The sequence below is a fragment of the Triticum urartu genome, chromosome 7A (genome assembly GCF_056163025.1).
Source record: "Triticum urartu cultivar PI428250 chromosome 7A, HENAU_Tu73, whole genome shotgun sequence".
In the NCBI taxonomy this organism is placed as follows: Eukaryota; Viridiplantae; Streptophyta; class Magnoliopsida; order Poales; family Poaceae; genus Triticum; species Triticum urartu.
This window is the reverse complement of record NC_141879.1, coordinates 628200341-628223332: the sequence shown is the minus strand read 5'-3', so window position 1 is coordinate 628223332 and position 22992 is coordinate 628200341. Positions and strand designations below refer to the sequence as shown.

Sequence of the window (22992 nt, the reverse complement as noted above, 5' to 3'; positions counted from 1 at the left end):
AGTGCTTAGCTTTGGGTTCAATCTTGCGGTGTCCTTTCGCAGTGACAGTAGGGGCAGCAAGGCACGTATTGTATTACTGCCATCGAGGATAAGAAGATGGGGTTTTCATCATATTGCATGAGTTTATCCCTCTACATCATGTCATCTTGCTTAAGGTGTTACTCTGTTTTTAACTTAATACTCTAGATGCATGCTGGATAGCGGTCGATGAGTGGAGTAATAGTAGTAGATGCAGGCAGGAGTCGGTCTACTTGTCTCGGATGTGACGCCTATATACATGATCATACCTAGATATTCTCATAACTATGCTCAATTCTGTCAATTGCTCAACAGTAATTTGTTCACCCACCGTAGAATACTTATGCTCTCGAGAGAAGCCACTAGGGAAACCTATGGCCCCCGGGTCTATCTTCATCATATTAATCTCCTACTACTTAGTTATTTCCTTTGCTTTTTACTTTGCCTTTATTTTACTTTGCATCTTTATCACAAAAAAATACCAAAAATATTATCTTATCATATCTATCAGACTCACTCTCGTAAGTGGCCGTGTAGGGATTGACAACCCCTATTCGCATTGGTTGCGAGGATTTATTTGTTTTGTGCAGGTACGAGGGACTCACACGTAGCCTCCTACTGGATTGATACCTTGGTTCTCAAAAACTAAGGGAAATACTTACGCTACTTTGCTGCATCATCCCTTCCTCTTCAGGGAAAACCAACGCAGTGCTCAAGAGGTAGCAAGAAGGATTTCAAGCGCCGTTGCCCGGGAGGTCTATGCAAAAGTCAACATACCAAGTACCCATCACATACCCTTATCTCCCGCATTATATTATTTGCCATTTGCCTCTCGTTTTCCTCTCCCCCACTTCACCCTTGCCGTTTTATTTGCCCTCTCTTTTTCTCGCTCGCTTTTCCTCTGCCATGTCTGAATCAAAAAGGGTTGGGGGCTCTCTCCCGAGTTATAGTACTTTGGACAACCCTTCCATTCTAGTTAAGCTCATAAATAAAGATACTATGAAAAAACCTACCGGAGTTATCAATGAGAATCTTAATAATTTTGATGAAGATGATTCCAGAATTTTTCATTATTTACTTGATGAATCTTTGAAAGATTCTTGGTATAGACTATTAAGAATCAGGGCTAGCTATGTGCCTCAATACCAAATTGAAATTTACTTAAAAAGCTTTTATATTGCCCTTCCTTCTCCTTTTAAGCATGTCTTAGATTCTATATTTGAAGAAGGATTTCTTGAAGGGGATGCCGTAGACACTTATGAGAAGATGAAAACCATATTTGGGCACCCCATGAATGAGAAAGTTGAATCTACATCTCTTTTGCTCTCTTACCAAAACGAATCTATCAAAGAGATGAAGGCTAGCTTAGATACAAATTTTCGTAACATACTTAATCTTTCTTCTACCATTAATAGTCATGTGCTTCATCAAAATATAAATATTAATTCCATAGATAGCAAGTTTGCTCTTTTCTTCCCTAAAACCAAAGATAGCAATACCTAGATCTATCCTTGCTTGTTATGCCTAGCTAGGGGCGTTAAACGATAGCGCTTGTTGGGAGGCAACCCAATTTTATTTTTATTCCTTGATTTTTGTTAGTGTTTAGTAATAAATAATTTATCTAGCCTCTGTTTTGGTTGAGTTTTTTGTGTTTAATTAGTGTTTGTGCCAAGTATAACCGTTGGGAAGACTTGGGGAAAGTCTTGTTACACTTGCTGTAAAAAACAGAAACTTTAGCGCTCACGAGAACTACTGCCATTTTTATTTGGAAAGTGATATTTAGTTAATTATTTTTGCAGATGATTAATAGATAAATTCCTCCCGTCCAGAAATTTATTTTAGAATTTTTGGGGTTCCAGATCTTGCGCTAGATACAGATTACTACAGACTATTCTGTTTTTGATAGATTCTGTTTTTTCGTGTGTTGTTTGCTTATTTTGATGAATCTATGACTAGTAAAATAGTTTATAAACCATAGAGAAGTTGGAATAAAGTAGTTATAACACTGATATAAATAAATAATGAGTTCATTACAGTAACTTGAAGTGGTCTTTTATTTTCTTTCGCTAACGGAGCTCACGAGATTTTCTACTTTAAGTTTTGTGTTGTGAAGTTTTCAAGTTTTGGGTAAAGATTTGATGGATTATGGAACAAGGAGTGGCAAGAGCCTAAGCTTGGGGATGCCCAAGGCACCCCCAAGATAATCTAAGGACACCTAAAAGCCAAAGCTTGGGGATGCCCCGGAAGGCATCCCCTCTTTCGTCTACTTCTATCGGTAACTTTACTTGGAGCTATATTTTTATTCGCCACATGATATGTGTTTTGCTTGGAGTGTCTTGTATGATTTCAGTCTTTATTTTTTAGCTTACGACAATCATCCTTTCTGTACACACCTTTTGAGAGAGCCATACATGATTTGTAATTTGCTAGAATACTCTATGTGCTTCGCTTATATCTTTTGAGTTATATAGTTTTGCTCTAGTACTTCACTTATATCTTTTAGAGCATGGTGGTGGATTTGTTTTATAGAAACTATTGATCTCTCATGCTTCACTTAGATTATTTTGAGATTTTTTGAATAGCATGGTAATTTTCTTAAAGTCTTAATATGCTTGGTATACAAGATTAATAATAAAACTTTCTTATGAGTGTGTTGAATACTATGAGAAGTTTGATACTTGATAATTGTTTTGAGATATGAAGATGGTGATATTAAAGTTATGCTAGTTGAGTAGTTGTGAATTTGAGAAATACTTGTGTTAAATTTTGTGATTCCCATAGCATGCACGTATGGTGAACCGTTATGTGATGAAGTCGGAGCATGATTTATTTTTTGATTGTCTTCCTTATGAGTGGCGGTCGGGGACGAGCGATGGTCTTTTCCTACCAATCTATCCCCCTAGGAGCATGCGCGTAATACTTTGCTTTGATAACTTGTAGATTTTTGCAATAATTATATGAGTTCTTTATGACTAATGTTGAGTCCATGGATTATACGCACTCTCACCCTTCCACCTTTGCTAGCCTCTCTAATACATCGCACCTTTCGCCGTATCATACACCCACCATATACCTTCCTCAAAACAGCCACCATACCTACCTATTATGGCGTTTCCATAGCCATTCCGAGATATATTTCCATGCAACTTTCCATCGTTCCTCTTATTATGACACACTCCATCATTGTCATATTGCTTAGCATGATCATGTAGTTAACATCGTATTTGTGGCAAAGCCACCATTCATAATTCTTTCATACGTGTCACTCTTGATTCATTGCATATCCCGGTACACCGCCGAAGGCATTCATATAGAGTCATATTTTGTTCAAAGTATCGAGTATAATTGTTGAGTTGTAAGAAAAATAAAAGTGTGATGATCATCATTATTAGAGCATTGTCCCAGTGAGGAAAGGATGATTATTTGGGGTATACTTGAGGTATTATTATTTTTATGTCAATATTAAACTTTTGTCTTGAATCTTTCAGATCTAATATTCATACCACAAATAAGAAGAATTACATTAAAATTATGCCAAGTAGCACTCCGCGTCAAAACTTCTGTTTTTATCATTTACCTACTCAAGGACGAGCATGAATTAAGCTTGGGGATGCTTGATACGTCTCCAACGTATCTTTAATTTTTGATTGCTCCATGCTATATTATCTACTGTTTTGGACATTATTGGGCTTTATTTTCCGCTTTTATATTATTTTTGGGACTAACCTATTAACCGGAGGCCCAGCCCAGAATTGATGTTTTTTGCCTGTTTTAGGGTTTCGAAGAAAAGGAATATAAAACGGAGTCCAAACGGAATGAAACCTTCGGGAACGTGATTTTCTCAACGAACAAGACCCAGGAAACTTGGACCCTACGTCAAGACACAAAAGAGGAGGCCACGAGGTAGGGGTGCGCGCCTACCCCCCAGGCGCGCCCTCCACCCTCGTGGGCCCCCTGTTGCTCCACCGACATACTCCTTCCTCCTACATATACCTACGTACCCCCAAACGATCAGATACGGAGCCAAAAACCTAATTCCACCACCGCAACTTTATGTATCCACGAGATCCCATCTTGCGGTCTGTTCCGGAGCTCCGCCGGAGGGGGCATCGATCATGGAGGGCTTCTACATCATCGCCATAGCCCCACCAATGTAGTGTGAGTAGTTTACCTCAGACCTACGAGTCCATAGTTATTAGCTAGCTGACTTCTTCTCTCTTTTTGGATCTCAATACAATGTTTTCCCCCTCTCTTGTGGAGAACTATTCGATGTAATCTTCTTTTTGCGGTGTGTTTGTTGAGACCAATGAATTGGAGGTTTATGATCAAGTCTATCTATGAGCAATATTTGAATCTTCTCTGAATTCTTTTTTGTATGATTGGTTATCTTTGCAAGTCTCTTCGAATTATCAGTTTGGTTTGGCCTACTAGATTGATCTTTCTTGCAATGGGAGAAGTGCTTAGCTTTGGGTTCAATCTTGCGGTGTCCTTTCCCAGTGACAGTAGGGGCAGCAAGGCACGTATTGTATTATTGCCATCGAGGATAACAAGATGGGGTTTTCATCATATTGCATGAGTTTATCCCTCTACATCATGTCATCTTGCTTAAGGCGTTACTCTGTTTTTAACTTAATACTCTAGATGCATGCTGGATAGAGGTCGATGAGTGGAGTAATAGTAGTAGATGCAGGCAGGAGTCGGTCTACTTGTCTCGGATGTGATGCCTATATACATGATCATATCTAGATATTCTCATAACTATGCTCAATTCTATCAATTGCTCAACAGTAATTTGTTCACCCACCGTAGAATACTTATGCTCTCGAGAGAAGCCACTAGTGAAACCTATGGCCCCCGGGTCTATCTTCATCATATTAATCTCCTACTACTTAGTTATTTCCTTTGCTTTTTTACTTTGCCTTTATTTTACTTTGCATCTTTATCACAAATAAAATACCAAAAATATTATCTTATCATATCTATCAGATCTCACTCTCGTAAGTGGCCATGTAGGGATTAACAACCCCTATTCGTGTTGGTTGCGAGGATTTATTTGTTTTGTGCAGGTACGAGGGACTCGCGCGTAGCCTCCTACTGGATTGATACCTTGGTTCTCAAAAACTGAGGAAATACTTACGCTACTTTGCTGCATCATCCCTTCCTCTTCGAGGAAAACCAACGCAGTGCTCAAGAGGCAGCAATTTTTTTTTCTGGGATGACATGCATGATACACTTTGAGCACACACACATGCATGTGTACGCATGAATCCCTCCCGTCGAGTCGAAGTGGCTAGTATAACGACACCATCATGAACCGATCTCGCTCTGTGTGGGGAGCTTGTGTATGATTTTTGACACACACGCCAGATCAATGTTGTGTATTCAAACATGCATGCACGCATCACCTCCATACATATGCATGTAGTGGCTGCCTTCAAACAATAAACTCCCTCGCGTGGTTATCGGCAACAAGCCTATATATCCGTGGGCCCGCATGGACATCCATGATCACCTTGACCAACAACAAGATAGGCTACCATGGCGGATTCTTCATTTGGTTCATGTTATCGTAGTATAGGCCATGGTGAGATTCGGACCTAATTAAGTTTGAGCGCATATACTATGCACGCATGCATGCATATATGAATCCCCATCGTTGGCTTGAAGTGTGGTGTAACATGCATATGCATCGTCAACCTAACCCTTAGTGTGGGGATTTCTAGTTCGAAATCATGGTGCCACATCAAAGTTGTTCCATTGTCACGGTGCCACAAATGTTTGGGCCACACACATGCAGTGGTTGTCTTCGGGGACTAGCTACTTGCGTGATTATGGCGAGCTAGCCCATCTTCGAGGTCGCATGGACGACCATCACTTTGACCAACAACAAGAGAGAGGTTGTACGACCAAAGTGGATTATTCTTGGTCTGTTTTACGATCCATCTTGGTGAGATATATGCCTCTCTGGCCCGCCGACTGAAAGTGTGTGGGGGGGGGGGTTGCTACATCACACTTTGCTAGGTGAACCTCGGTTGGGGGGCATGCATTCATAGCTTAATTAGGATTCCCTTCATGGCAACACGAGGGGGTGGGGTGGGGGGCTGCTAGCTACTTCGCACTTTGCTAGGTGAACCTCGGTTGGGGGGGGGGAGGGGGCATGCTCATAGCTTAGGATTCCCTTCGTGTTCACTACAAGAAATATGTCAACTTGTGACCTTGACTATTGGTTACTGAAAGGTCATTGTTTTTCATTTGCGACCTTTTTTTGACCAAAAACAGAAGGTCAAAAGCTGGCGGTCGTAAACTTAAATTAATGACCTTCTCTGTGAGAAGGTCGTGGACGTTTACGACCAAAATATGCCTATTTTTTGTTTTGGTCACTAGCAGCCTCCCCAGGCCACGTAGGCATCCGACGTGGCAATCTGATGTGGCACAAGAATCAGCCCAGTCCAATTCGGTGTTTATATGGGCCGAGCCCATTAATTCAGCCCATTTATATTTTTTCCCTATGAATTTTTTGTCAGCTTCATGGACCAAGCCCAACATTGCAGCCTTTTTATTTTTGGGCCATGGCCTTTTAGTCTACTGATTTTCTATTTTGATTTTCTATTTTCAACTATTATATATTCAAGCTGGTCCCACTAGTCAGATGGGTCCAACCTGTCATGTTCATCTCTCAAATTGGTCCCACATGTCAGAAATGTAAAATTTGACAAATTATTTTCATAAGTGGCCTCATTTGACAAGTTTCCATTCCACAAGTTTGCAAATCACATACATAATCAATATTTCAAATAGAACAAAGAACGCATAAAATTCATCAAATATACCACTAAATAAATCTATTACAATCTTTACAACACAGATATGCTACAATGAGTTGGACTCCACGGCTTCACACTTCACGGCTTCACACTTGCTTCACACTTCACGACTTCACACTTGAGCTTCTGTAAAAGAGGAACCACCACAATTTAAGTCTACAATACAACAATTGATACTAATCAAGGATAAAAACAAAAACAACTAATAGACTCAAATGTGAAGGCAGCATGGAACTAGTGATACGACAACATGCAGAAAACACTACAATGTAATACTGTTGTAAGTTTGTACCAGTGCTGCAAAATCAGCACTGCACAATGAAGCACATAACAATTGGTACCAAGCAAGCCCTCACAAAATAAACAAAGTTGAGTTATCCATACAGCCATCTAGCAATAGACCATCGGACTAACATCATACAGAATAAACGAAAAGAGAAAACTCAAATCTCCACGGAGAAATGGACACCAACTCTCCATTATCACAATAGTATCATGTGGTCTATAGGATTCACCTCTACTCTAAACAAGTTGACCATTAAAGTAAGGATAATGTGGCCTCCAGGAAAATTGGAGCTGCAGACTTCAGATCTAATTCAAATTTTGACACACACCATAGAAGTAATTCACCATAGAGAACATATAAATGGGCATGGGGATCTTAGACTCGAGGATGACAGCAAACTAAAATCTCGGCCTAGTAATTAATGCCAAACCCAAATGGACAAGCAGAAATTGTGGCAAGTAGGCTGAGAGTGCCCCTACAAAATTCAATTTTTTGCAGCTTTCTAGAATCCAGGAAGAACCCATCAATTCTGCGCCGGAGTGGGAGATGTGCAGGCAGATCAAATAGTAGATTCGAGCAAGAAGGATGTACTACCTGAAATAGGAAACGAGGAGGCCGATCCGACGAGTCCCACCCAAACTATGGAAGGAGCAACGGCAGCAGCTACAGAAGGACTCGACGGCCCAGACGCCGTCGTGGAACTGGTAGGTGACGACGATGTGGTAGTGGTGGAAGCCGCCGCCGAGGCCGACGGCGCCTGCCGTGTCCTCATCGTCCTCGAAGGCGATGACGATGGACGGGTCGATGTCGAAGCAAGTCACATCATCATATTTGAGCATTAATATTTCTGTATTACTACACAGCAACTACAACACTAGGAGTACACAACAACTAGTAGTAGAACAAGAAGAAATAACCAGATTGAGTGTACACCAATATCATCAGGAACATGAGTATAACAAGCATCTTTCTTTACTGGGATACAGTGACACAGCAGAATTACTAGGATACAGTAACACATACACATTTTTGATTTAACGCGTTCAGAAACAGTCTAGTGTGTATATTATACTCTGCTAGGATTGATTTAACACACATTATTTATTTAACACATGTCCCAAAAATGAACTACTCCTGCAAATCTCAGAAGAGCATAAGCACACACTACATCTACTTTTAAACAATCACTTGCCAAATTCAAAAGAGCATAAGCAAAAGACTAGTGCATATTACCCAAAACAGTTTGTTCAGTACTCAGGCATCACAAAGAAAAAGAGTAGTGCATCACTAGTGACACTCACAATTTTGATGCCAATTATAGCAAATTAGCTTCAGATTTCTAGTAGAAGATCTCTTTAGATGCTCATAAAGAGGGAAGTCATTGACCTGATCTCGGTGCGCAGGTTCCGGTTGATGCTCTTGAGCCGGCTCAGGGTGCGCTGCATATTCTGCCATGATATCAAATGGAAGCAAATCAGCCACATCAAAGAAAGGATAAAGTGATACAGCTAAAGAAAAAGATGGACGGAGGCAAGATAGAGAACATCAGCCAACCTCATACTGCTCGGTCCACATGCTGGTCCCGGTGTCCTGCTGGTAGCGGTCGAAGATCCCCTTGATGCTGCAAGTAGGACATGAAGAAGAAGAACAAAATGAAGCTTGGAGGTATTCACCTTGTCATCCTCATAGTTTCTGCATACACACAGTCGCATGAACAACATTCAGCATTGTTATCTACACAGAGAAGAGATCACTAGTAGAAAAAGGGCCTTTTGTCCCGGTTCCTGAACCGGGACTAAAGGGTCGGTACTAATGCCCTGTCCCTTTAGTCCCGGTTCAATCCAGAACCGGGAAAGATGGGCCTCCATGTGGCCTGTGCGCGGAGCCCAGGTAGGAGGGCCTTTGGTCCCGGTTGGTGGCACCAACCGGGACCAATAGGCATCCACGCGTCAGCATTTCTGCGGCTGGGGTTTTTGTTTTTTTCTTGAAAGGGGGGGTTTGGGGGTTTTGGGGGGTTAATTTAGGTGTTTCATATATTGTGTTAGCTAGCTATAATTAATAGAGAGAAGTGTCCTCTCTTATGTTCGTGCTTGGTCGACGCTACGTACTATACATACGTATAGAGAGGACTAGACACGCTAGCTAGCTAGTAAGCAAACGAAGGAAACAGAAGATCGTCATGAACATATATGCATACAGAGAGAAGTGATATCGACCACCTCTCCTTCTCCGAGAGATTGGTCGAACAACAAGTTCTCGTATATCTATCCGACACTACCGGCTACATATAAACAATAATTATCTCTTACAAATATAATCTCCTAATATACGGACCCATGGTCCACATAGTATTCTCCATCTTCAGCAATCACGTGGTCAAGAAAGAATGCCGCCAATTCCTCTTGAATTGCTAGCATGCGAGCTGGTGCTAGGAGTTCATCCCGCTTCCGAAACATCTAATTTGAAGAAGGGGGTCAATACACACATATATATATATATATATGAATGAATGAATGAAACTCAACACAAATGATGGTAATAAAATAAAATTGTGAATGTTGTTATTTACGCACTTCATATTGTTCGTCAGAGTAGCCCCGCTCACAGGTCATGTGGCGGATGGACTCGCAAACGTAGTATCCACAGAAATCATTCCCTTGTTCCTGCCACAACCACTTTAGAAGAAATAGAGGTCAATCAAACTGATAAGCAAGAATGCCAAATGGTATTGATGAAACTAGCGCTTGAATCAATAGGAGATGCGCGGAACATGCTACTATAGTACTTACTTTCGGGTGTCTAAATTGCAGCTTCTTTGGGAGTCCCGGAGCTTTTTTGGTGAATTTTTTCCAAACCCTGCCAGACAAAGAAAACAATTACTTGATATATCAGGAAATGAACAAAGTTGCTGATATGGTGGATAATGATCGATTTAACTTACTTCTCGAGCATTTGAGTCATGTCCGCATAGTCCTGGGGACCTTTTCATCTTGAGTCTAAGACGGTTACTAGTCCCTGCTCAAGCTTAATCTCTAGGAGAATATAGTGGAAACTGCACATGCATGCATAACTCATCAATTACATTACTATAACCTTGACTAATATATAAGGGAAACCGAATACGCACAAGACAGTAACACTCACTTGAAGTTGTAAGGAAAGATTATTATATCTTTGTTTTCATTTATTACCAACGATCGTAGCAAGTTGGCCTCGGTATCTGCGGCATGAAATTTAACCTGAGTTGCATCTATGATATTTGTGTTAATGAACCCAATATCACCGATTTGTCGTTTCTTTAATTCGACGATCTTCAATCTGCATAATATAGTGAGGATAATTATAAATACATGCAATGAAAGAGCTGAGCTATATAGAGAGACTTAATGACAAAGTAGTACTACTTACAGACAGTAGCAGGTGACCGTTGCTTTATCGAGGGCCAATTGATTGAAAAACTGAAAGAACTCCTCAAATGGAACAGGCAACAGAACAATTCCAACGAGGTCATGCTCCTTTTTAACTCTCACATACAAAGTACTCCTCCCCCCAGACTCTCTGCAGATTTTCAAGTACCAATCATGCAATCTTCGCATCATCGTTGATAGGGATCTTTCATCTTTGACGAGAGGCTTCCCGTACTCGTATCTTTGTATCTGCACCTCCATGAAATCATAATGTACATCGTTGGGCAGGTAATCTCCAAGATTGCTATAACCGGGCACCATCCTCGGATCATTAGCGACGATGTTGCTAGGCACCTTGAGCGGGGGGCACGATTGCTTCGCTTGTTCGCCGAGCTGTGCAATTTGTTTCCCAACTCGTCGTTCTTTCAGCCTTTGATCACTCACAGTACTTCCCGACCGCTCCGCTTCGGCAAATTCCTTTCCAATAATGCGCTCATAGTTTCCTTTCGGCGGAGACTTGGGTGGTTTTGTCAGGGCAGCCAGAGTGCGCTTCGCTTTCACCGGATCTACCTTCTCCTTCGGAGGTGGATGTTTCTTTGCTTTCAACCCTTCAAAGAAGTTCCTCACTTCTTCTCGCACGATCTCGGCGTTCTCCTTCGGGGTCCTCTCGTATGGTAACTTCTCTGGAGTCTTCAGAGAAGGACCAAATCTGTATGTCCTCCTGCCTCTGGCTGTACTGCTAGACGCCGGCAGAGCAAACGGAGCGGTTGTCTTCTTTACTTGCTTACGAGGCGGAGGAGAAGGACTACGACGCGCCGGAGCAGCCAGAGCGGTGGCAGGTCTCTTCCGCCCTTGCTGATGAGGCGGAGAAGGAGGAGGCTGGCTGCTCGGGCGCGCCGGCGCAGGCGGAGAAGGAGGCGGAGTGCCGCCACGCACCGGAGAAGGAGTCGGCCGAGTGCCATGATCATCACTCGCCGGAGGAGGAGGCGGTGGAGGAGGCGGAGTGCCCTGACTCGCCGGAGGAGGAGGAGGAGGCGGAGGCGTCCAGTTCGGAAGGTTGATGAGCTCCTTCCGCCATAGGCATGGAGTCTTCAGAGCAGAACCCAGCCGAGTCTCCCCTTCACCGGTAGGGTGGTCAAGCTGGAGGTCCTCAAATCCCTCCGTTATTTCATCCACCATCACCCTAGCATATCCTTCTGGAATCGGCCGGCAGTGAAAAGTTGCGCCAGGTTCAGTAGGAAAAACAGAGCCAACAGCCGCCTTGACCTTCATATTAATCCATTGCGTCATAAGGTGGCAATTTTGAGACTCCGTGATAGCATCCACGGGATAGCTGGCAGGAGCCGTCAAGACATGCTCCGGATGAAGCAGCTCGGTGGAAGCCACGCTGCTTCTCCGCTGAGATGGCGGGGTAGCTTCGGGGGAAGCTTCGGCAGTTCATTTGCTGCGATTTGCTTCTCGTTCCTCTATCGCTTGTACCCTTGCTTGCAGCGCCTGCATTTGGGTCTGCTGCACTTTTTTCCTCCTCTCCTGGCATTTGTAACCGCCTGCGTCCGGAAACCCAACCTTCCACGGAATGGAGCCTGGCGTGCCTCATGTCCGTCCAGGGTGCTCAGGATTCCCGAGGGCCATTGTGAGCTCGTCGTTCTCTCTGTCTGGAACGAACGTCCCTTGCTGCGCTGCTTCGATATACTCCTGAAGCTTCTTGACTGGTATGTCCATTTGATCGTTCGTCCAAATGCACTTCCCTGATACAGGGTCCAAGGTTCCGCCAGCCCCGAAGAACCAAGTCCGGCAACGGTCTGGCCAGTTAATTGTCTCTGGTTTGATCCCTTTATCAGCCAGATCATTCTCAGTCTTGGCCCACTTAGGCCGGGCTACGAGGTAGCCACCTGACCCCGTGCGATGTTGATGCTTCTTCTTCGCAGCATTTTGCTTGTTTGTCGCTGATATCTTCTTGCTCTTTTCCGATGTCTTGTGGGCCACAAATGCGGGCCAGTGATCTCTTGGGTGTGAGATACATGTGGCCGTCGGTGTCGGACACTACATCCACATCCCACAAGTGACGTGGGCGTCGAAGCCCGCGTCACTTGTGGGACGTGGATGTAGTGTCCGACACCGACGGCCACATGTATCTCACATCGACGATACTTGCTATTTAGGGTTTCCTCTACCGCTTGGCGACCCTGACCCTCGACGACCCTCGTTCCCGATAAAATAAAGAGGAAGAAGAAGAAGAAGAAAAAGAGAACAAGAAAGGAAGAAGAAGAAGAAAAAGAGAACAATAAAGAGGAGAAGAAAGCTTTCTTGTTCTCTTTTTCTTCTTCTTCTTCCTCTTTTTTTATTGGAAACGAGGGTCGCCGAACGGTAGAGGAAACCCTAAATAGCAAGTATCGTGGGTGTGAGATACATGTGGTCGTCGATGTCGGACACTACATCCACGTCCCACAAGTGACGTGGGCGTCGAAGCCCGCGTCACTTGTGGGACGTGGATGTACTGTCCGACGCCAACGGCCACATGTATCTCACACCGATGATACTTGTTATTTAGGGTTTCCTCTACCGCTCGGCGACCCTCGACGACCCTCGTTCCCGATAAAAAAAGAGGAAGAAGAATAAAAAAAAGAGGAGAAGAAAGAATAGAGGAGAGAGATCTTCTCCTCTATTCTTTCTTATTCTTCTTCCTCTTCTTTTTTATCCTCTTCTTCCTCTCATGTTCGACGACCCTCGACCCCTCGGCGAACCTAGACCCCCTCTCGACCCTCGACCCCTCGGCGACCGGCGACCCCTCTCGACCCTCGACCCCTCGGCGACCCTCGACGACCCTCGTTCCCGATAAAAAAAGGAAGAAGAAGAAAAAAAGAGGAGAAGAAAGAATAGAGGAGAAGAACTCCTCTATTCTTTCTTCTCCTCTTTTTTTTCTTTTTCCTCTTCTTTTTTATCCTCTTCTTCCTCTCATGTTCGGCGACCCTTGACGACCCTCGTTCCTGATAAAAAAATAGGAAGAAGAAGAAAAAAAATAGGAGAAGAAAGAATAGAGGAGAAGATCTCCTCTATTCTTTCTTCTCCTCTTTTTTTTCTTCTTCCTCTTCTTTTTTATCCTTTTCTTCCTCTCATGTTCGACGACCCCCTCTCGACCCCCTCTCGACCGTCGACCCCCTCTCGACCCTCATATATAAAACATTGTCTTCCTTCTTCTTCCTTCTATTCCTTCTTCCTAAATATATAGAACTTTTTTTAAAATGAAACTAACCTAAAATGTACTAAATCAGAGAACATATATAGATAAAACTTTTCTAATAAAAAAATCTAACTTTTGCATATATGTATTTTTAAAACATCATTACAATTGAAAAAAATACATACATATATACCTATATGAACATACATAAAAAACATATATGAACATACATACAAAAACATATATCTAAAAGATACATACGTACATATATATATATATGAAAATCTAAAAACATGTCAAAAACATGTATAATTAAAAAAATGCACGGCGGCAGACGCGCGGTGCTCACAGAGGCGGCGACGCGTCGGGGCAGGGGACGGCCGGCGAGGGCGCGGGTGACGGCGACAACGGGCGCGGGCAACGGTGACGACGGGCGCGGGCGACAGCCGGCGAGGGTGCGGGCGACGGCGACGACGGGCGCGGGCGACGGCGACGGCGGGGGCGGCGTGCGGCGTCGGGGCAGCCTGGCGGCGTCGAGGATGTCGGCGTTGTCGGGGGCAACTGGCGAGGGAAATCTGAAAATTTCACAAGTCCTGGTTATATACCAAAGGCATTGGTCACGGTTCATGGCACAAACCGTGACCAATGCCCCCATTTAGTCCCGGTTGGTGCCACCAACCGGGACCAAAGGCCTCTTTTCAGCAGCCCAAAGGGCGGGAAGCGGCGGCCTTTGGTCCCGGTTTGTGCCACTAACCGGGAGTAAAGGGGGGCATTGGTCACGGTTTGTGCCAAGAACCGTGACCAATGCCCCCTTTAGTCCCGGTTGCTGGCACCAACCGGGACCAAAGGCCTTGTGCTGCCCCGCGTCAAAACTTTAGTCCCACCTCGCTAGCTGAGAGAGCTCGAGAGTGGTTTATAAGCGCTATTGCGCCTTCCCTCTCGAGCTCCTCTCAAATGCAGGCTTTCGGGCCTAACCCTGCGCTGTGTGCCTGTGGACCTAATGGGCCTCCTGCGGGCCTGAATCCTGGCCCATGGTAGGGTTTCTAGTCGTATTCAGGCCGTGGGGGGCCAGTAGATGGCACTTTTTTTTCTTTGTTGCTTTATTTATTTTGTTTTGTCTCTACTTACAACAAAAATACCTATTATTGCTATTTTTTCCAGTTTTTTTGTTTTGTTTTCTGCATTATTTATTTTCTTTTGTTTTTTGCTTTATATTTTAATTCTTTTTTGCTTTTAGTTTTAGAAAAATTATGAACTTTCTGTTAGTGCCATTAGTTTTCATATTTGAAAACACTGTTTTAGTTTTTTTTCTTTGTTCCTTTATTTATTTTATTTTGTTTCGACTTACAACAAAATATTTATTGTTGCTATTTATTCTAGTTTTTTTGTTTTGTTTTCTGCATTATTTATTTTCTTTTGTTTTTTATTTTATTTTTTATTCTTTTTGCTTTTAGTTTTAGAAAAATTATAAACTTTCTGTTAGTGCCATTAGTTTCCAAATTTGAAAACATTTTTAGTTTCCTTTGTTGCTTTATTTATTTTATTTTGTTTCTATTTACAAAAAAATACTTATTGTTGCTTTTTTTTTGTTTTCCAGATTTATTATTTTCTTTTCTACATTATTTATTTTCTTTTGTTTTTTGCTTTATTTTTTATTTCTTTTTGCTTTTAGGTCAGCAAAATTATAAACTTTCTGTTAGTGCCATTAGTTTTAGAAAAATTATAAACTTTCTATTTGTGCCATTAGTTTTCAAATTTGAATAGTTAAAATTTGAATTCTTTGAAATTTGTGTGAATCACAAGTTTGTGATTAACTTTACTAAAAAAATGAACATAGATGCACCTATAGAGAAAATTCGACCTAAATTCATAGTTTTCAAATGAACTCTGAAAAAGTTGGCATAGCATACTCGTGTGTTACAAAGTTGGCATGGTATCATCATAATAGTTGCGGGAGAAAGTCTTCACTTTTTCTTAGCTTGTGTCATTTGCTTATTGCGCCGTAACCATGGATAATCTTCATCGTTTATCAGGATGCTTGGGTCAACCTTAACATTGAAGGGAGGAATTTCATGAAACTTTTCATAATCTTCAGACATGTCTGTCTTGCCGTCCACTCCCAGGATGTCCCTTTTTCCCGAAAGAACTATGTGGCGCTTTGGCTCATCGTATGATGTATTCGCTTCCTTATCTTTTCTTTTTCTCAGTTTGGTAGACATGTCCTTCACATAGATAACATGTGCCACATCATTGGTTAGGACGAACGGTTCGTCAGTGTACCCAAGATTTTTCAGATCCACTATTGTCATTCTGTACTGTGGGTCTACCTGTACCCCACCGCCTGACAGATTGACCCATTTGCACTTAAACAAAGGGACCTTAAAATCATGTCCATAGTCAAGTTCCCATATGTCCATTATGTAACCATAATATGTGTCCTTTCCGCTCTCGGTTGCTGCATCAAAGCGGACACCGCTGTTTTGGTTGGTGCTCTTTTGATCTTGGGCGATCATGTAAAATGTATTCCCATTTATCTCGTATCCTTTGTAAGTCAATACAGTCAAAGATGGTCCCCTGGACAACAATTACAACTCATCACAAACAGTGTTGTCATATCTGAGACGTGTTTCCAACCAACTGCTGAAAGTCCTGGTGTGTTCACATGTAATCCAGTCGTCGCACTGCTCCGGGTGTTTGGAGCGCAGACTGTTTTTGTGTTCATCGACATACGAGGTCACCAAGGTAGAGTTCTGTAGAACTGTGTAGTGTGCTTGAGACCAAGAATATCCGTCCCTGCATATTATTGAGTCACTTCCAAGAGTGCCTTTTCCAGTCAGTCTCCCCTCATACCGCGATTTAGGGAAACCGATCTTCTTAAGGCCAGGAATGAAGTCAACACAAAACCCGATAACATCCTCTGTTTGATGGCCCATGGAGATGCTTCCTTCTGGTCTAGCACGGTTACAGACATATTTCTTTAGGACTCCCATGAACCTCTCAAAGGGGAACATATTGTGTAGAAATACGGGCCCCAGGATGACAATCTCGTCGACTAGATGAACTAGGATGTGCGTCATGATATTGAAGAAGGATGGTGGGAACACCAGCTCGAAACTGACAAGACATTGCGCCACATCACTCCTTAGCCTTGGTACGATTTCTGGATCGATCACCTTCTGAGAGATTGCATTGAGGAATGCACATAGCTTCACAAGGGCTAATCGGACGTTTTCTGGTAGAAGCCCCCTTAATGCAACCGGAAGCAGTTGCGTCATAATCATGTGGCAGTCATGAGACTTTAGATTCTGAAACTTTTTCTCTAGCATATTTATTATTCCCTTTATATTCGACGAGAAGCCAGTCGTGACCTTCATACTGAGCAGGCATTCAAAGAAAATTTCTCTCTTCTTTCGTAAGAGCGTAGCTGGTAGAACCTTTATACTGCTTCGGAGGCATGCCGTCTTTTTCGTGCAAACGTTGCAGGTCCTCCCGTGTCTCAGGTGTATCTTTTGTCTTCCCATACACGCCCAAGAAACCTAGCAGGTTCACGCAAAGGTTCTTCGTCACGTGCATCACGTCGATTGAAGAGCGGACCTCTAGGTCTTTCCAGTAGGGTAGGTCCCAAAATATAGATTTCTTCTTCCACATTGGTGCGTGTCCCTCAGCGTCATTCGGAACAGCTAGTCCGCCAGGACCCTTTCCAAAGATTACGTGTAAATCATTGACCATAGCAAGTACGTGATCACCGATACGCATGGCAGGCTTCTTCCGGTGATCTGCCCCGCCTTTGAAATGCTTGCCTTTCTTTCGACATTGATGGTTGGTCGGAAGAAATCGACGATGGCCCAGGTACACATTCTTCCTGCATTTGTCCAGGTATATACTTTTAGTGTCATCTAAACAGTGCGTGCATGCGTGGTATCATTTGTTTGTCTGTCCTGAAAGATTACTGAGAGCGGGCCAATCGTTGATGGTTATGAACAACAACGCCTTTAGGTTAAATTCCTCCTGTCTGTGCTCATCCCACGTACGTACATCGTTTCCATTCCACAGCTGTAAAAATTCTTCAACTAATGGCCTTAGGTACACATCAATGTCGTTGCCGGGTTGCTTAGGGCCTTGGATGAGAACTGGCATCATAATGAATTTCCGTTTCATGCACATCCAAGGAGGAAGGTTATACATACATAGAGTCATGGGCCAGGTGCTGTGATTGCTGCTCTGCTCCCCGAAAGGATTAATGCCATCCGCGCTTAAAGTAAACCATACATTCCTTGAGTCTTTTGCAAGCTCATCCCAGTACTTTCTCTCGATTTTTCTCCACTGCGACTCGTCAGCGGGTGCTCTCAACTTCCCATCTTTCTTCCGGTTCTCACTGTGTCATCGCATCAACTTGGCATTCTCTTCGTTTCTGAACAGACGTTTCAACCGTGGTATTATAGGAGCATACCACATCACCTTTGCAGGAACCCTCTTTCTGAGGGGCTCGCCGTCAACATCACCAGGGTCATCTCGTTTGATCTTATACCGCAACGCACCACATACCGGGCATGCATTTAGATCCTTGTACGCACCGCGGTAGAGGATGCAGTCATTAGGACATGCATGTATCTTCTCCACCTTCAATTCTAGAGGGCATACGACCTTCTTTGCTGCGTATGTACTGTCGGGCAATTCGTTATCCTTTAGAAGCTTCTTCTTCAATATTTTCAGTAGCTTCTCAAATCCTTTATCAGCCACAGCATTCTCTGCCTTCCACTGCAGCAATTCCAGTACGGTACCGAGCTTTGTGTTGCCATCTTCGCAATTGGGGTACAACCCTTTTTTGTGATCCTCTAACATGCGATCGAACTTCAGCTTCTCCTTTTGACTTTAGCATTGCGTCCTTGCATCGACAATGACCCGGCGGAGATCATCATCATCGGGCACATCGTCTGATTCCTCTTGATCTTCAGCAGCTTCACCTATTGCAGCATCATTGGGCACATCGTCAGGTTCCTCTTGATCTTCACCAGTTCCTCTTGTTGCAGCATCACCATATTCAGGGGGCACATAGTTGTCATCGTACTCTTCTTCTTCATCGTCTTCCATCATAACCCCTATTTCTCCGTGCCTCGTCGAAATATCATAGTGTGGCATGAAACCCTTGTAAAGCAGGTGGGAGTGAAGGATTTTTCGGTTAGAGTAAAAGCTCGTATTCCCACATTCAGTGCATGGACAATACATAAAACCATTCTGCTTGTTTGCCTCAGCCGCATCGAGAAACTCATGCACGCCCTTAATGTACTCGGAGGTGTGTCTGTCACCGTACATCCATTGCCGGTTCATCTACGTGCATTATATATAATTAAGTGTCCAAATTAATAAAAGTTCATCATCACATTAAAACCAAAGTGCATACATAGTTCTCATCTAACATATAGCTCTCCAGAGCATCTAATTTGAAACTATGTAAAACATTTCAATGCGAAAACAAATGCGATCATAATCGCAACCAAGGTAACAATTAATCCAACGGCATAATGATACCAAGCCTCGGTATGAATAACATATTTTCTAATCTTTCTAATCTTCAAGTGCATTGCATCCATCTTGATCTTGTGATCATCGACGACATCCACAACATGCAACTTCAATATCATTTTCTCCTCCTCAATTTTTTTTTATTTTTTCCTTCAACAAATTGTTTTCTTTTTCAACTAAATTTAACCTCTCGACAATAGGGTTGGTTGGCATTTCCGATTCACATACATCCTACATAAATAAAATCTATGTCACGTTGGTCAACATAATTTTCATAAACAATAAATGAACCAATAGTTATAAAGATAATATATATACCACATCCGAATCATAGACAGGACGAGGGCCGACGGAGGCGGATACCAAAACCATCACACTATATAAGATGCAATAATAAAAATAAGAAAATAATACAAATATCTATGTAAACATACAAGTAAGAATATTTTTCCTTTCAGAAAGAAGATAAGAACAAGAGGCTCACCACGGTGGTGCCGGCGATGAGCTCGGCGCTGGTGATCGACGGCGGTGAAGACGGGGACGGGGCATGAAAGACCGCTAAATCTAGACAAATATTGAGGAAAATGGAGCTTGAAGGTCGAGCTTGAAGAGGAGAAAGCTTAAGTAGTGTGGCTCAAGCATTCCATCGAACACCTTGTGTGCATAGGAGGTGAGCTAGAGCACCACCAAGCCCTCTCCCTCTCGGCCAAAAAAACAAAGCACTGTGCTCTGCTCTTACGCGAGGGGGTATATATAGGCACCTCATTGGTCCCGATTGGTGGCATGAACCGGGACTAAAGGGGAGCCTTTGGTCCCGGTTCAAGCCACCAACCGGGACCAATGGTGGTGGGCCAGGAGCGAGGCCCATTGGTCCCGGTTCGTCCCACCAACCAGGACCAAAAGGTCCAGATGAACCGAGACCAATGGCCCACGTGGCCCGGCCGCCCCCCTGGGCTCACGAACCGGGTCCAATGCCCCCATTGGTCCCGGTTCTGGACTGAATCGGGACTAATGGGCTAACTCGATCTAGACCAAAACCCTGTTTTCTACTAGTGGATAAATCAAATAGAGCTCAATTCCAAACCAGAGAATCCTGCCAGGATCCCACCTACACATGTACAAACAAATCCACCGACAGTAGTTCACATGCATGAACTAGCCAGTAGCCACCAGCAAGAATCATGAAGCAACTAACATAATACTGCTAATACCACACTCGCCCAAATTACTGGTAAACCCAAGCAATCTAATATTCGATATTCAGATTTCAGATTGGATCACTGCAGAATTAACCAAATCAATATTAGATCGTCCACCACTTGGTATGGTAGCACCATAGCAGGCACATCTTCCAGACAACAAGTGAAAAAGATATAACATCACTGGAGTGAGAGAAAGTAACATCATAAGCAATGACTAAAAGGACGGCAACATAGTACTTCCATGATTTTTATAGGATCAAAGATGCATACTACTTCCCATATAAAAACACTGCAAGTCAGAATATAGCTTAGGAGCTATAATATCCACTAGTGCACCAGGTAATTCACGGATACAGAAATTACAAAATGTCTGAAACCGGTTATCGTATTAGGACAACTTGATTGCCTGAGAGATCATCTGTGTGATGTCCATCGGATCTATCTCTGCCTTTGGATAAAACAATTGCTGGAGCGTCCCTATATAATGCCTCATCATACAGAAGATACGAGACATCATACGACCATGCCTAGCAGAACACCTCTATCTGTTTAAACATGTGTTGGAGTGTCCCTATATAATGCCTCGTGTCTGAAACTACAAGTTGTATTTCAGATCCTCAAGACACAACTCCAACACTATTCACAAGCACCCCCTTTACCAAAGGATAACACCCCTACTTGCTAACTGATTATTCTCAAGGAATTAGTAAAAGAAAGTTTTAGGTCCAGTGAACTGATGCACTCGAGGATGGACCTTGATGACGACAGGGGTGACCGACTTGTCAAAGCAGAAGAAGGTGCTGGAGCGGCGGGCATACTGCTCCAAGCGAGAGCACCATCGACAAGTCAGGCAAGCGAAGCAGCAAGCATTTGTTAACATAAACCCAACTAGTACATGATATATCTAATTAAACTAGGAGAAGAAAACAATAATCCCGGAAGAGCAAACAGCAGTTAGAACCAGCAGAGTTGCAACCATGTGTGCTAGTAGCAGAGTAGAGTGGTTGGGGTCCGATTTTAAGTTACCTGCAATGCATTGATTAAAACCATTAGCTGCTTCTGCTGGTACTGATAACTGAGATTATCCACCAACCAACAAACACTAGATGTGCGACCTAGTGCCATCACAGGTCAGGTGGAACTAACTAGTACTACAATCGTCAACACCTCGCTCTGATTGAGGAAGATCTAGTTCTTGATCAAGTTCTTTGACTGAAGCACATAAGCAGGTTGGTGTACAATTCCGGACATGTAGATGTTTGACTGAAACAACTAGATATTGTTTGAAGATGATATAACAATCAAACGTACAGACACAAGTACGGTGGCTTGAAGCCAGTACTAGCGTTTGTAAGCCAATGAATCCTCAGGATACACAAACACAAACATCTACCCCCACAAGACGACCATAAGACTTGAAAATTTCAGTTTGGAACAAATCCAGATTACAAGAAAAAAAGACAGATGGGTGGGCGTTGGGGACTAAACCAGAGGCCAGAGAGGATGAATGGGGGCGGGATGAACTCACCGTCACCGGAGGATAGGAGAGGAGGAATCCGCCAGAGGACGCGCGCCGGAGTGCTGTAGGCGCCGGCGGGCAACGGAGGCGACGCCGCTACAGAAACCCTAGCCCTGGCCACGGGGAGGGGGGGGGGGGGGGGGGGGTTGCGGGTGGCCGTGAGCGGCGCATCTGGCCGGAGGGGGGACGCGGCGGAGCGAGGCAAGCTCGGGCGCGTGCTGCGCGGTGGCGGGAGTTGCCGGAATCGGCCGGCGTTGGGTGGCGGCGACGAGGAGGAGCCACGGGGGAGAGACAGAGAGGGCCTCGACTTGTCTCTGCCTGAGAGATCAACTTGATAGGCCGGTGGCGGCTGTCTCTGCCTTTGGCTTTGGGGATCGAGAGTGGAGTTGGGTGGTCGCTCATGGCTGTAGGAAGATGTGCCCGTCGGATCTGACTGGAAGAGACATAGGAGGCCGGTGGAGCGGCGGCGGCGCGCATTGAAGCACGCGCACACCGGCGAGCCATCCAGCCGTGGCTGCTAGGCGGCGGTGCATCTATCAACGGTGAGGTTGGGCGGCTCGCTTGATCTGCTGCAGGGGCGACTGCAGGTGGTGGAAGGGAGGGGCGAAGGAGGAGGAATCTGGATCGGGAAGAGGGAGGTGGCAGCGCCTGACCTAGGGTTTCTTGGGAGGAGGGTGTGCCGCGCGCGTGCGTTTAGCATAGGTTTGTAAGAGACGCTGGATTGGTAGGGGGTGGACGGCTCAGATCGACTAAAGTGGGGGTGATCCGTGGGCTGCGTCCTGATTGGTTAGAAATATGAGGTATTAAAAATTACTCTTTCTTAATGCTAAAAATTAGAGGTTTGTGAAACAGCTAGCAAAAATATTTTGCAAAATAGCATCACTAAAATATTCACTTAAGTTAGACCACATTTTATGGATGATCACCAATTTGATTGCATTTTTAATCTTTTCTAAGCTATGAATGGTCATTCCCACCGTTTTGACCGCATTTTGAAACGGGCATAAAATTTTTATAAAAATTCAAAAAATT

General features: G+C 43.8%; 1 long non-coding RNA gene across 1 annotated transcript; it reads right to left on the bottom strand.

Annotated features, from left to right (window-relative positions):
- Nucleotides 1–19032: 19032 nt before the first annotated feature.
- On the bottom strand, nt 19033–22665 carry LOC125524639 (uncharacterized). Its single transcript, XR_007290902.2, has 4 exons — nt 21970–22665; nt 19724–21467; nt 19558–19615; nt 19033–19470 (listed from the first exon to the last, which is right to left on the bottom strand). It is a non-coding gene; the product is annotated as an uncharacterized LOC125524639 (long non-coding RNA).
- Between the last annotated feature and the right edge of the window lie 327 nt (nt 22666–22992).